Source organism: Mustela erminea, chromosome 9, assembly GCF_009829155.1.
Source record: "Mustela erminea isolate mMusErm1 chromosome 9, mMusErm1.Pri, whole genome shotgun sequence".
Classification (NCBI taxonomy): domain Eukaryota; kingdom Metazoa; phylum Chordata; class Mammalia; order Carnivora; family Mustelidae; genus Mustela; species Mustela erminea.
The window spans coordinates 7,191,645-7,204,474 of record NC_045622.1 but is presented as its reverse complement, the minus strand read 5'-3'; the positions used below and the strand labels follow the sequence as shown (position 1 = coordinate 7,204,474).

The following is a 12,830-nucleotide window of genomic DNA, read 5'->3' as shown; positions in this document are numbered from 1 at the left end:
CAGAAATCATTTAGGATTTCCAGTCATTGCTTTAATTGTATATTGTTTATAGTTTATTTTTCCTAAAGAAGATATAGTTTCATTGTCATTGATTAATCTTGCTATTAAAATACAAATGTTCTTTAAAGAACTATATACCAAGTGCATTTATTTAAATACATATTTGTATTTTTAAGTGACATTACAGCACAGTTACCATAAATCTAGAAGGTTATTGTCTTTAAAAGCTTCTTCCTGATTTTTAACATAAAGATTCTTCTTCTTAAGTCATAAATCTGTTCTAAAAGGAAAAGCTGAGAGTCTGCTCAGTTTATAGTAAACTGAACTGTTAACTGTCTTAACTGTCACTTGATTATTTTTTTCTCAAAGTCAGGTAGTGATTTCTTTATTCCAGTCTTTTCAGAAAAGAAAGGGGAATTTTATAGGATTGCTTTATATCCACAGTTTTTCTTTAAGAACTACAATTACCACTTACAAAGTTGTCTTAGACTATATTAGAATTCTCATTCCTAGTGATTATTAGAGAAGAATTTCAGTATTAGTGTTAGGATTAAAAATTAAAAATGTCCCTAGTTTCTGTCTCAATTTTTATTACTTTGTTGATTAGTGACATTTGTAGAAATGAAAGTGAAAATTTTTTAGATTCAGAAACATCCCATTCTATGTATGCATGAGAAAAACAATAGTTTTTTTTTTTTTTTTAATCTAAAGCTGTAAACTGTTAAGCTTTAAGTTTTAAGTTTAAGGAATTCTAGCCTTTATCATTAATTTGCTGAACTGATTAATAAACCAAAATTTAGATATCCTTAAGAAGGATAAGGGAATCTTTTTAATAGGGAGCTAGCTATACTCATAGATCCCTTTTTTTTTGGACCCCTTCCTCTTTTAAGTTGTTTTTTTTTTTTTTTAAAGATTTTATTTATTTATTTGAGAGAAAGAGCTGAGTGAGGAGAAGGTCAGAGAGAGAAGCAGACTCCCTGTGGAGCTGGGAGCCCGATGCGGGACTCGATCCCGAGACTTCGGGATCATGACCTGAGCCAAAGGCAGTCGTCCAACCAACTGAGCCACCCAGGCGTCCTCTCTTTTAAGTTTTTTAGATGAGCAGAACTCAAGCATTTTCTTTTTCTGCACTTCATTTTTGTAATTAGAAGATAATCTATCAAATACACTATTGTGGTTTCTTATGTAAAAGGGCAACATTCTAGTACATTTGAAAAGTTCAGTGGATTCTGCAGATGTTCCCATAACTTCATAAAATGTCAAGGCAATCCTCACATTCAACATTGGTGGTGAGGAGACCTTGGCTCATATAGTATTTCACATATTAAAGTATTTCCCATATTCCACATATTAAAGCTTATCACATTCTCACCTTGACTTTTCTTTTTTTAAGAAAAAATCTTAACTCCCATTTTTTTCCTACTGGACCTACCTCTTAATATATCCATCTTTCAAGATTTTAAGAGCTGCCATTTTCCTTCCAGAAAGATCCTGACTCCTTGCTTTGTTGCCTCAGTATTTTGACTTCCCTTAAACTCTGTGATACACAAGTTACCTGATTTCAGATTACATATATTGCTTTAGGAGTTGGAGTAGCCATCATTTAACGACAGAATTTTAAGGTAAAAAGTTATGACTGAGATAATTACCCAATGGCACATCTTTTAAATTCAGGTTTATATTTGGCTCTGGAGTTTTCCAGATTCTAATTTAAAGACCTTAATTTAGCTGTTATATTTTTATATGCTATACTCTACATATGGCAGCAAGATTAGAATGATGGTGATTCTGTTTTGGACTGTCTTACAATGTGAAAGTTTCAATTCTAATTTCTCTTACCTCTTAGATCATTTGCATTAATCTGATAAAATACTAGATTTCTCTTAAGATGGCAGCATCACTTTGTTGATTCATGTTGTTTGTATGCCCAGATTCCTCCGTGCTTATATGAAGTCAGTTGCTTCCATCCATGTAATTTATTATTTTTATTACTTGGTTTCAGTTGTTCACTTTTATTTAATGATCATTTTAAAAAATTAAGATTCACTTTGATATTTATGCATGTCATTTAGTTTACTCCTAAAAGTAGTTATACTGGTTTTCAGTACTGTTGACTGAATCTAAAGAGCTAATGTCTGTCTTCCTACTGATAATACGGCATCAGAATCTCTGAAATTTAGGTGATGGTCCTTGGAAAAATTCCTTTTGATAAAATATGGATTCATTATGTGGAATTCTTTGTTGTGTTACAGCATATGCTATGATAACCCTTTTAATTTTTTTTTTCAAGTTAAAATGTCTTAACTTATGTGTTAGACCTAGAAATGCACGTGTATTTTAGACTTAGAAGGCAATACCTCCTCCCTCCCTTTCTTTTGGTTTAAACTGAAAAGTCTCTGTAATTCAAGTCTAGCACTGGAATCCTGTACTATCACTCCATTTATGTCATTGTTTACTTTAAAATTTTAGCTGTTTTGGATAAAAGATACAGTTGTATGATGAAAGAAACTATAGCATAAAGAAGGTCAGTAGAAGAAATTAATGAATAAGGGTGAGAATAAGAATGCAGAGTCGAGTTTTTCAAGTTTGCTTATTCCCTGATGAATTACTTAATTTTTATTGCATCAGTCGAATTTTAAACACTGTATTTAAAGCTTTTTTTTTTTTAATTTGAGAGAGAGAGACCAGAAGTAGATGGAGAGGCAGGCAGAGAGAGAGAGAGAGGAAAGCAGGCTCCCTGCTGAGCAGAGTCCGAAGCGGGGCTCAATCCCAGGACCCTGAGATCATGACCCGAGCCGAAGGCAGCCGCTCAACCCACTGAGCCACCCAGGCGCCCTAAACACTGTATTTAAAGATATCTTTTTAAAAGTGCCTAATTGCAAAAGTTTTTCTATCTTTGTAGTAAAACTCGTTTTATATCCTACTGACACACCAGTCAAGCACAGTAATTCTTAATATTTGTGTTAAATGTTAGAAGTTTCATGGAGTCAGTTTTCAGTTGAATCTTCATTTTTTTAGTTGTTAAAATATATAAAACATAAAATTTACTATTTTAGTTGTTTTCAAGTATGTACTGTTCAGTGACATTAACTACATTCATGTTGTACAGCTGTCGCCAGCTGTTCATCTCCAGAACTTTCTCATCATGCCAAATAGAATCTGTACCAAACACTCATTCCATCCCTCCATCTTCCCAGTCCTTGGTTACTGCCACTTTCATACTTTCTGTCCTCTGAAAGTGACTGCTTTAGTTACTCACGTTTGTCCTTTTGTGTCTGACGTCCTTCACTTAGCATAATGTTTTCAAGGTTAATCCATGTTATATGTATCAGAATTTCACTCTTTCCAAAGGCTGGTTAATATCCCAGTGTATGTGTGTGTGTGTGTGTGTATACATATATATATACATATATATGTATATATATATATATATATATATATATATATGCCATGTTTTTTAAAAAATCTGTCAGTGGACATTTAGATTGTGTCCACATTTGACTTGTGAACAGTGCTGCTGTGTACATTGGTACACAAATATCTGTTCTAGCCCCTGTTTTCAGTTCTTTGGGGTACATATTCAGAAGTAGAATTGCTGAATCATGATCATCTTATATTTAATTTTTTGAGGAATTGCCATGTTATCTGTGCAGCCACTGCTCCATTTTACAGTCCCATCAGCAAATGCATAAGGGTTCAGTTTCTCCACATCCTCACCAACAACTGTTATTTTTTGTTTTTTTTGTTTTGTTTTGGAGAATGGCCATCCTAATGGGTGAAGTGGTATCTCATTGCAGTTTTGATCATTTCCCTTTGATGCAGTTCTCTGATACTGAACATCTTTTCATGTGCTTATTCACCAGATATATACTTTCTTTGTGGAAGCATTTATTCATGTTTTGTCTACTTTAAAATTGAGGGGGTTTTTTGGTTTTATGTATTCTGGATTTTAATCCCTTGTCAGATAATATGAGTTGTAAATAATTCCTTGCTAGATAGAGGAGTTGCAAGTATTCTCTTCCATTCTTTGGGTTGTCTTTTCACATTTTTGATAGTGTTTTCTTTGTTGCACAAAAGCATGTAATTTTAATGAAGTCAACGTATGTTTTCTTTTGTTGTGCATGTTTTTTAAGGAGAAAAACATTTTTTGACTAAAGTGTTCCTGAAAAGATGTAAAGCAGAGGATGGTTTTGTACAGTGGTTCGAGTCTATAAAGAGTAGGCTGTCTTGACTGGGGTAGGAAATGTGATTTCACTGTGCACAGACAGCAGGATGGTGAGGTCAGGGTGGGCTAGGCCAGGAGTTTATGGAGCCTTGACTCCTGTGCTGAGGTGGTTTAGTTTGATTTGAAGACATCTGGTGCTTTTTGGGAACACAGTTACTAAGGGAACAATAACTAAACTTTGCTCCAGAGGAGAATTCGTGCTGCTGAGTAAGATATAATACTAGAGAGTGTGGATATGTAAGGAAAGCTTAGTAAAGAACTTCATATCCAGTAATTAGCCTGAAGAAAGGCTGTGGTCATGGTAAAGAATTGTATTACTGCCGTCTGAGAATTTAAAGGAAATACCTAGATGTAATTTACTCTCATACTTGCTATGTGTAATTAATATTTTTTCTTCTGCTTATTTTCCACATGATCTCTTTGAGGACAGTTGAAACCTCTGTTTTCATTCTTTTATCTGTGACCTTTTGGAGAGTTTCTTCAGTGGCACAAAAAGAATCAAAATTGAAAGACGTTCAAGAACAAATGGATTGGATTCTGAGTGCTAATACCAGGTCTTACACTCTCCCAGTTTTGTTTTGTTTTGTTTTTTAAGGTTTACTTATTATTTTATGGAGACAATGCAGTGGTTGGGGGTGCAGAGGGAAAGGGAGAGTCTTAAACAGACTCTGTGCTGGGCTTAATCTCATAATCCCGTGATCACCACCTGAACCAAAACCAAGAGTCAGACGCTTAACTTACTGGGCCACCCAGGTGCCCCTGTACTCCAGTTTTTATTAGCAGTTACAGAGTTCTGAAGTTGATGGTCTGTTTCAGCATATTTCTCTGGAATCTGATTCAGACGCTTTGATGTAATGCCTGACCAAGGTTAATATCCATGTATTTTGAATCACTAATACTTGTTTATAGTTGAAAACTCTTAATGCAGGTGCACCTGGGTAATTCAGACAGTTAATCGTCTGCCTTTGGCTCAGGTCATGATCTCAAGAGTCCTGGGATCGAACCCAATGGATCGAGCCCTAAATTGGGCTCCCTGCTCAGCGGAGAGACTGCTTCTCCCTCTGCTTCTCCTCTGGCTCATTCTCTATCTCTCTGTCTTACTCTCTCTCAAATAAAGTCTTAAAAAAAAAAACTATTAACGCAGAGTGTGTTTACAGCAATCGTGGCGTCAGTGTCGTTTCTGCTTCCCATTGGTCCTGATGATGTAGTGACTGGAAGAAAGAGGATTTTTTTAAATAGGTTTTAAGGACTTAGAAAAATAGTCCTTTCAGATCAGTATGAAGGGGTCAAATTACTTACCAAACAACTCAAGATTATCTGTTGATTATTTCAGAATATACATATGAAATTATTCACTGGCTGTGACAGCTTTGAACAACTTTGGAAATTTCTGTAGGTTTTTAAAAGTTGAGATTTTACCCCCCTCCTCTTTTTTTTTTTTTTTTTTGCTTTTATTTGCCCAAGAAAGAAAGAGAGCACAAGCAGGGGGGAGTGGCAAGCAGAGGGAGAAACAGACTCCCCACTCAGCAGGGAGCCTGATGCGGGACTCGATCCCAGGACCCTGGGATCATGACCTAAGCTGAGGGCAGACATTTAACCAACTGAGCTACCCAAGCACTCTAAAAGTTGAGGTTTTAAAAGTTAAGATTTGATTATGCTTCATCTGTGTGGCTTTTGCTAGAGGTAGGATTTGATTCATCTGTTTATGCCCAAATAATACATTAGGGTTTTTCTTACTTTTTGTTTTCCCCAGATAATCCCTAATATATTTTACTAATTAATTTTTAGGCCATAAAAGTTTCTGGACATAAGGAAGTACAGCCTTTTGGTAATCTAAGTTGCAAGTGTATGGTTTTCTTTTCCACTAACTTTAAGATACAATACCTTACCATTGTAGCTTGAATGTAGAATGTTACAACTTTTTAATTTGTGTTTTATTTTACTTATTTATTTATTTAAAAGATTTTATTTATTCATTTATTTTAGAGAGAGACAGCGAGAGAGGAAACACAGCAGGGGGAGTGGCAGAGGGAGAAACCGGTCTCCCGAGGAGCAGGGAGCCCAATGTGGGGCTTGATCCCAGGACCCTGGGACCATGACCTGAGTTGAAGGCAGATGCTTAACCAACTGAGCCCCCAGGTGCCCCTTAATTTGTGTTTTAAAAGTACTTTCAGGGACACCTGGGTGGCTCAGTTGGTTAAGCGGCTGCCTTCGGCTCAGGTCATGATCCTGTTGTCCTGGGATCGAGTCCCACATGGGGCTCCTTGCTCAGTGGGGAGCCTGCTTCTCTGTCTCTGTCTCTGCTGCCACTCTGTCTGCCTGTGCTCGCTCATTCGCTCTCTCTGACAAATAAATAAATAAAATCTTTGAAAAAAGAAAATAAATAAAAGTACTTTCTGTACTTTCACATAAAATATTTCAGTGTATGTAAAAGGAAATAATTCCAAGGCCTCTTTACTTTCTAAATAGTATTTGCAAATGTGGTATCAAACAGTGTTTTTAATAAACCATAGAATGAGAACCTAGAACCTAATCATCTGTATACTGTATAGTCTAGTATTATATGCTGGGCCACATTATATTATATATATCAGCTTATAGTATAAGCTGATGCTTTAAGGATGTTTATAAAGAAGTTGGGAGACATAGACTGTATTAGAGGCTCTGCATCAAAGTGTATAGAAAATGTATTCATTGGGAAAATAGTTTTGCATCTTTAGGGGGAATACTGGCGTTAACATTTTTGGGGTGTTCTCAAGCATTAGAACTGGAAGTGAATGTATCTTCTCGATTACTGGTCTGATGCTTTCAGGTAAGAAAATGTTCTCTACCACCTTTTATTTTTGAGCCATTGTGCTTTAGGCTTTAGACATGAGAAATTTAAAAGTCTTTCAGTTCAGTGGTGTTACGAAGGGAATGCTGCGTGGGAGACAAAGGAGGCATGGCTTTTTTCCATAAAGTGATAAGACTATTACATATGCACTTGCACATTCATTCTGCCAGGGATTTGCAGAGCAATTGCTGTTTGTGCAAAGCACAGTTAGGGGTTGGCTGAGGCCCTTTGACTCTGTTGTCAAAATGGTAGTCAAGTCATGGAGTTGAGCCATGGACCCAAACTGAGATGTAGAAAGTCAAGTAGTAAATAGCAGAAGTAAAGGTGCAATAAAATGTTGGAAAGTTAGTTGGGAGTTAAGTTAGAGGTTGCTTACTAGGTCCTAATTAGCAAATAAGAAGCATGATACCGACTTGAGTGATCTGGCCGGGAAGTGTTTTCTTCATTTATAAAATGACAGCAGCTTGGGGAGCAGTGAAGTTTATAAATTCATCACTAGGCAGGCTAGCTAATATTTTAGATTTGTTAACTTGCTTCTCTGCCACTGAGGAGTTGCATATTCCTTAACATCCAACATAAATGTGTCTGATTTTCTTACAACAGTTTATTTAATATAAGCCATCTTATTAATAATGGTTTATATTAGGATAGCCAGTATTGACACATAATTTAATATTAATGAACGTTTTCATTCTATTGGTTTTAACTTGCTATTAAGTTTAGCAGTTTTTACTACAAAACCTTTTTTTTTTTTTAACCTTAAGTAAATATTAGGATGTATATTCCCTCAGCAGTACAGCAGTACAGGTAGGGTTTTCTTCTGAAACCCTTGTTAATTGTGTTGAGTTTTGTAAATTTATAATGATAATGGCTTATAACAAAGCATGAGAAAACGGGTTTTTTAAAAAAGATTTTTTTTATTTATTTGAGAGAGTATAAGGAGGGGAGGGTCAGAGGGAGAAGCAGCCGCCCCGCTGAACAGGGAGCCCAACACAGGACCCGGTCCCGGGACTCCAGGACCATGATCTGAGCCAAAGGCAGCCGCTCAACCAACTGAGCCACACAGGTGCCCCCAGAAAACAGGTATTTCAAGATTTTTTGGTAATTTTTCTTTGGAGACTTTTAAACACTAACGTGGCCCAGTTATTGTCAATTCCTTCCTATTCTATTAAAAAACAACAAAAATAAACTTTTCACCATGCTTAAAGAAAATTGTTTAAAAAAGAAAAAAAAGAGGGTGCTGGGTGACTCAGTTGATTAAGCGACTGCCTCCGGCTCAGGTCATGATCCTGGAGTCCCAGGATCTAGTCCCTCATCAGGCTTCCAGCTCAGTGGGGAGTCTGCTTCTCCCTCTGACCCTCCCCCATCTCATGTGCGCTTTCTTTCTCTCTCTCTCTCTCATTCTCTCTCAAATAAATAAAATGTTTAAAAAAAAAAAAAAACTAGGAAAGCAGGTATTAAATTACAAGTGTTTTTAGGAAAACTGTGTTTTTCATTGGCTTCCAGTGTTAGCTTATCATGTGTTGAAGTTGCCGAATTCTGAGAGTACTCTGCACTTTAGGTGCTGTTTAGCTACTGTGGCTAAAGCCTTATTTTAAAATGTTAAATCACTAGAATTTTTAAAAAATAAGTGATCTCTGAAACATGGAGCAAGTCAATAGCTAGACTAGGATAGCACTCAAAAAAGCCTTCTTTCTCCATCCGCTGATCTCCAGCTCCTCCCAGAGGTCACTGTTGTTTCCACCCATGCCTCCTCTTGGAGGTAACCTGTAATCAAGCGTGTGTGTCGTACAGACTTACTGTGGCTCATGTTCACCCAAGCCTTCTGGACGCATGGTTGTGCACTTCTCACTGCACAGTGTGTTTTGGAAATCATCACCTATTGTCCAAAACTCCTGTAGCATTTCATTGTACAGCTGCTGCATCACTGCTGGGAAACGTTCTTGTTTTTACCAACCCTTTGCTGTGGTAAACAATACTGTCACGTATTCTTGCACAAATACTGCTTGTGTTTTATTCCAAGAAATTGTGTTACAGTCTAGGGCATGAGGTAAGTCGACAATATCTTTTGTGTATTTTAGGTATTCCAAAATGATATGAGATTATGGTTTATTTAAATGTGGGTGTACTTTTGACATTTAACAAATTTAAATAGTAATATGTGCTTATGGAAGCACCTTTAATAGGAAAATAGACATTTCTCCTCTCCCTTAATTGAATTTCTGTGTATTAGCTTTACTTCAAAGGTAGGTGACCCAGCTATAATGGTTTTAACATTTCACTTTTGGGGCCCAAGTGAGAAAGATCTGCCAATAACTAAAACTTCTCTGACTTCTTCAAATTCTGTAGTCAGAAAATGTTACTTAAAAAACAGTCAGTAGGGTAGGGTTTTCTAAATGTATGTTGGTGGCTTTTTGGTTCTTGATTTCCTTTGATTGCCACCATATCCTCAGGGGTTTGAGTCTGCTTTTGCCTATTTCTGTTAAAACAGCAACAACAAGCTCAGGTCCTCGTAAAACACTTAGTGATCTAAGGTACTTTACCAGGACACCAAACAATAATAGAAAAAGTGTTACAGGCAATTTGATTCTGTGAGGGTTTTTTTTTTTTTCCAGTTTTAAGAACGTAGGTCAACTTAGTCGTTTTTTGAACCTGTTCAAAAACACTTCTAAGCTACAGTGTTTGTGTGTCTTCTCTTAATTCAGTGTGCTAATGTGGTCTTTCTGAAGTTAAGAAAATGTACTTTGATTTCAGAACTTTCTTTTTAGATCCAATATTGCTCTTGTGCCTTTAAACTTTGACCTAGTTCTTAAATGATTTTCTTGGGCCACAAATAATTGGGAGTGGGGCATGTAGCCTAGATGTTCAAAAGTGCTAATGATATTTCATGTTAATGAGATAGAAGAAACCTTGACCTTCATGGCTTGTGGTCTCCCTTTCTTCCCCTTTTTCTAGGAGACTCACAGTGAATTCTAGGCTGATTTCTCGGGAAGGCCCGGAAGTCCATAGTGGTCGCCATTTTCCATGGCTCTTCCTGCTACACTCTGCTTGCTCCTGTCTCTGTCCTTTTCCCAGTCAGTGGAGGGCAAGTCCATTCTTTCAGTGAATCAGGCCCAAACCTTGACCGTATCTATTACTCTTCTTTTTTTTTCATACCTGCATCCAACCCAACCACAAACCTGTTGGCCCAATCTTCAGAGTGCATAATGTGTCCAGAATATGACCATTTCGTGCATCCTCCCCAGCTGGTCCCCGATTCCTACTCTCCAAGGTTGCGTGGGTTGTTGCTAGAGCCTTCTGATGGGTTTTCTTGATTCCTATCTTGCTAGTCTACAGTTTCTTTTTAAGACAGCAGCCTTAAAAGGTAAGTCAGATCCTACCACTTCTGCTCAAAATTCTCAGGGCTTTCCATCTCAGAGTAAAAGCTGTAATCTCAGTGGCATCCACAGCCCGAGATCCGGTCCCTTGTTGCTTTTGGACCTCCTTGATTTCCTCTCCTCATAAATGGAAGTCTACTGGCTGCCTTCTTAATCTTTAAACTACCTCAGGGCTCTTACTACCTTAGCTTGATATGCCTTTTCCCCCCTAGATATTTATTTAACTTACTTCCAGGTGATCTCCAGGATTTTGCTTAAATGTCCCCTCACTGTGGCCTTCCCTTACCACTTTATTTAAAATTGCACCTTTCTCAGTATTTCCTACACATGTCTTTCTGTTATCTTTCTCTATAGCACTTACCATCTAGCATACTATATGTTTATGTTTGTATGTGGATCTTGCTCAGCTTATATGGGGTTACATCTGATAAGCCTATTGTAAGTTGAAAATACCCTGAGTGGAAAATGCATTTAATACACCTAACTTGCCCAACATCCTAGTTTCCCCGGGCTGACCTCAGACAGGCTCAGAACTCTTACAGAAGCCTGCAGTCGGGCAAAATCGTGTACCACAAAGCCTACTTGGTACTCCAGTGTTGACTCGTGTAATTGGCTGAAGGCTACACGAGGCAGAGACAGAATAGTTGGGTACAGAACGGTCGTCAGTGTATGGGTTGGTGACCTTGGGGATGGTGTGGCTGACCAGGAGGTGTAGTGTTGCGCACCGCTAGCCTACAGAACTCACATTTTGAAGTCGGTTTCTGCTGAATGTGTAGCATTTTCACATCACTGAAATGTCTGCAGCATTTATTGCCAGCCTTCTCCCCCAGAACTTGAGCTCCCCGAAGACAGGCATGTGGTGCACTCCGGGCCCAGAGCCATGACTGGCATGGGCCGTGCTCGGTGTTGCTGCTGAGTGAACAGGGCACAGTGTGGGCGCTCTGGAGGAAAGGCCCTCATCCTGCCGGAGGGCTCTGGGCGAGAGACGATCCCTGAGCCAAGTTGTTAAGAATCGGGTGATTCCTAATCAGGGGGACAAAGACAGGAAGACTCTCCGGACAGCAGGAACTCCCTACACAAATACACGAAGGCACAACAGGAGTGATTGTGGTGGGATTGTTTGTTTACGGTCTAGAAGCATGAAGTTCGAGATTCGGAAAGTGGTGTCGGGCAACCTAGAAAATCATGAGGGGAAGCAGTCACGTCTGTGCCCCTGACGTTTCTTTTTGGACAGCTGCAGTTTGGGATGCGGATGGAATGTCCAGTGAAATCTGCCAAGGTAGAGTGTAATGAGAGAGACCGCGTTTCGTACAGAACCTTGATGAGAGTAAGGCATTCGAGCACTGCCGAAGCAGGAAGAGGGGGGATGGCCCCCCGGAGAGCACCACACAGCCCCTCCACGACAGCGATGCGGGTGGCTGCTGGCGTCCTAGGAAAAAACATCTGTCGCAGCATTTCAAGTGGACACTGGTTTTCCAACAGCAAGGTAATTGAGAAGAGGACTTGCCCTGCAATTAGAAGTGTTTTCTTTTTTCACTTACCAGTACAGTGTCTTCTGGAACTTATTCCCACAAACTTCTGCATATGCGGGAAAATGCTCTTCCTGGCAGCGTCCTCCGTCACCTCCAGACATCTGACGCGGACACTGATGAGGACCCCACCCGGCACCCCTGCTCAAGTCCATGAGATGATGTCTGGCAAATGAACGTCTGTCTCCAGGTCTACCTTCTGGGGATGCTCCGTGTAGCACCTGAATGACTGAACCTACATTAAATGTTTGTTAAATACTTGAAGAAGCTTGCGGATTCACAGATCCTTTCAAAAATTCATAGTCTAGAGAAGGAAACAGAGGAGTTAAGAAACAGTGTGACAAAGAGACAAGTAAACAAGAGAACACGTACAAACATCTGGGCAGCAGCCAGCCTGCTGGAGACATCTGCAAGCCTATGGACGCTGTGGAGATCGCCAGCAGTTATCTCCGGAACAAGCACCCTTCCCCAACCCCATCCCGCTTCTTTTTAAGGCTGAAGGAACATCTCAGTGGATGTCAGGTGGTTGTCTCAATGCTCTCTGCACAGGAAGGTCCCACCTTCCAAGTCATTTCTAATGCTAGAGCTAGGGGTGTTAGCTGTGGGCAGAGACTGAAGTCCGGGACCAAAGCCAGCTCTAGAACCCAATAGGGGGCACTGCTGAGTAGTGGTAGGACTGTCCTGGGGTGTGGATTAGAAAAGTCCGCTTCGAACTTGGGCTAATTCTAGAGACCTCAGGATTTTGTGTATGTTCTGGAGCTGCTAAGGAACTTTTGGTGGGAGGAGTCCTTGCATTTATTCACCCAGATATTTTAGTACCTACTCCCCTCGAGGCACAGTGTACATATCGGTCATTGAGAATGTAA

General features: G+C 39.1%; 1 protein-coding gene across 1 annotated transcript in view; it reads left to right on the top strand.

Moving 5' to 3' along the window:
* RDX (radixin) overlaps positions 1–12,830 on the top strand; it is an 87,649-nt gene that overhangs the window by 63,348 nt on the left and 11,471 nt on the right. The gene's annotated exons all lie outside the window — the stretch shown is intronic.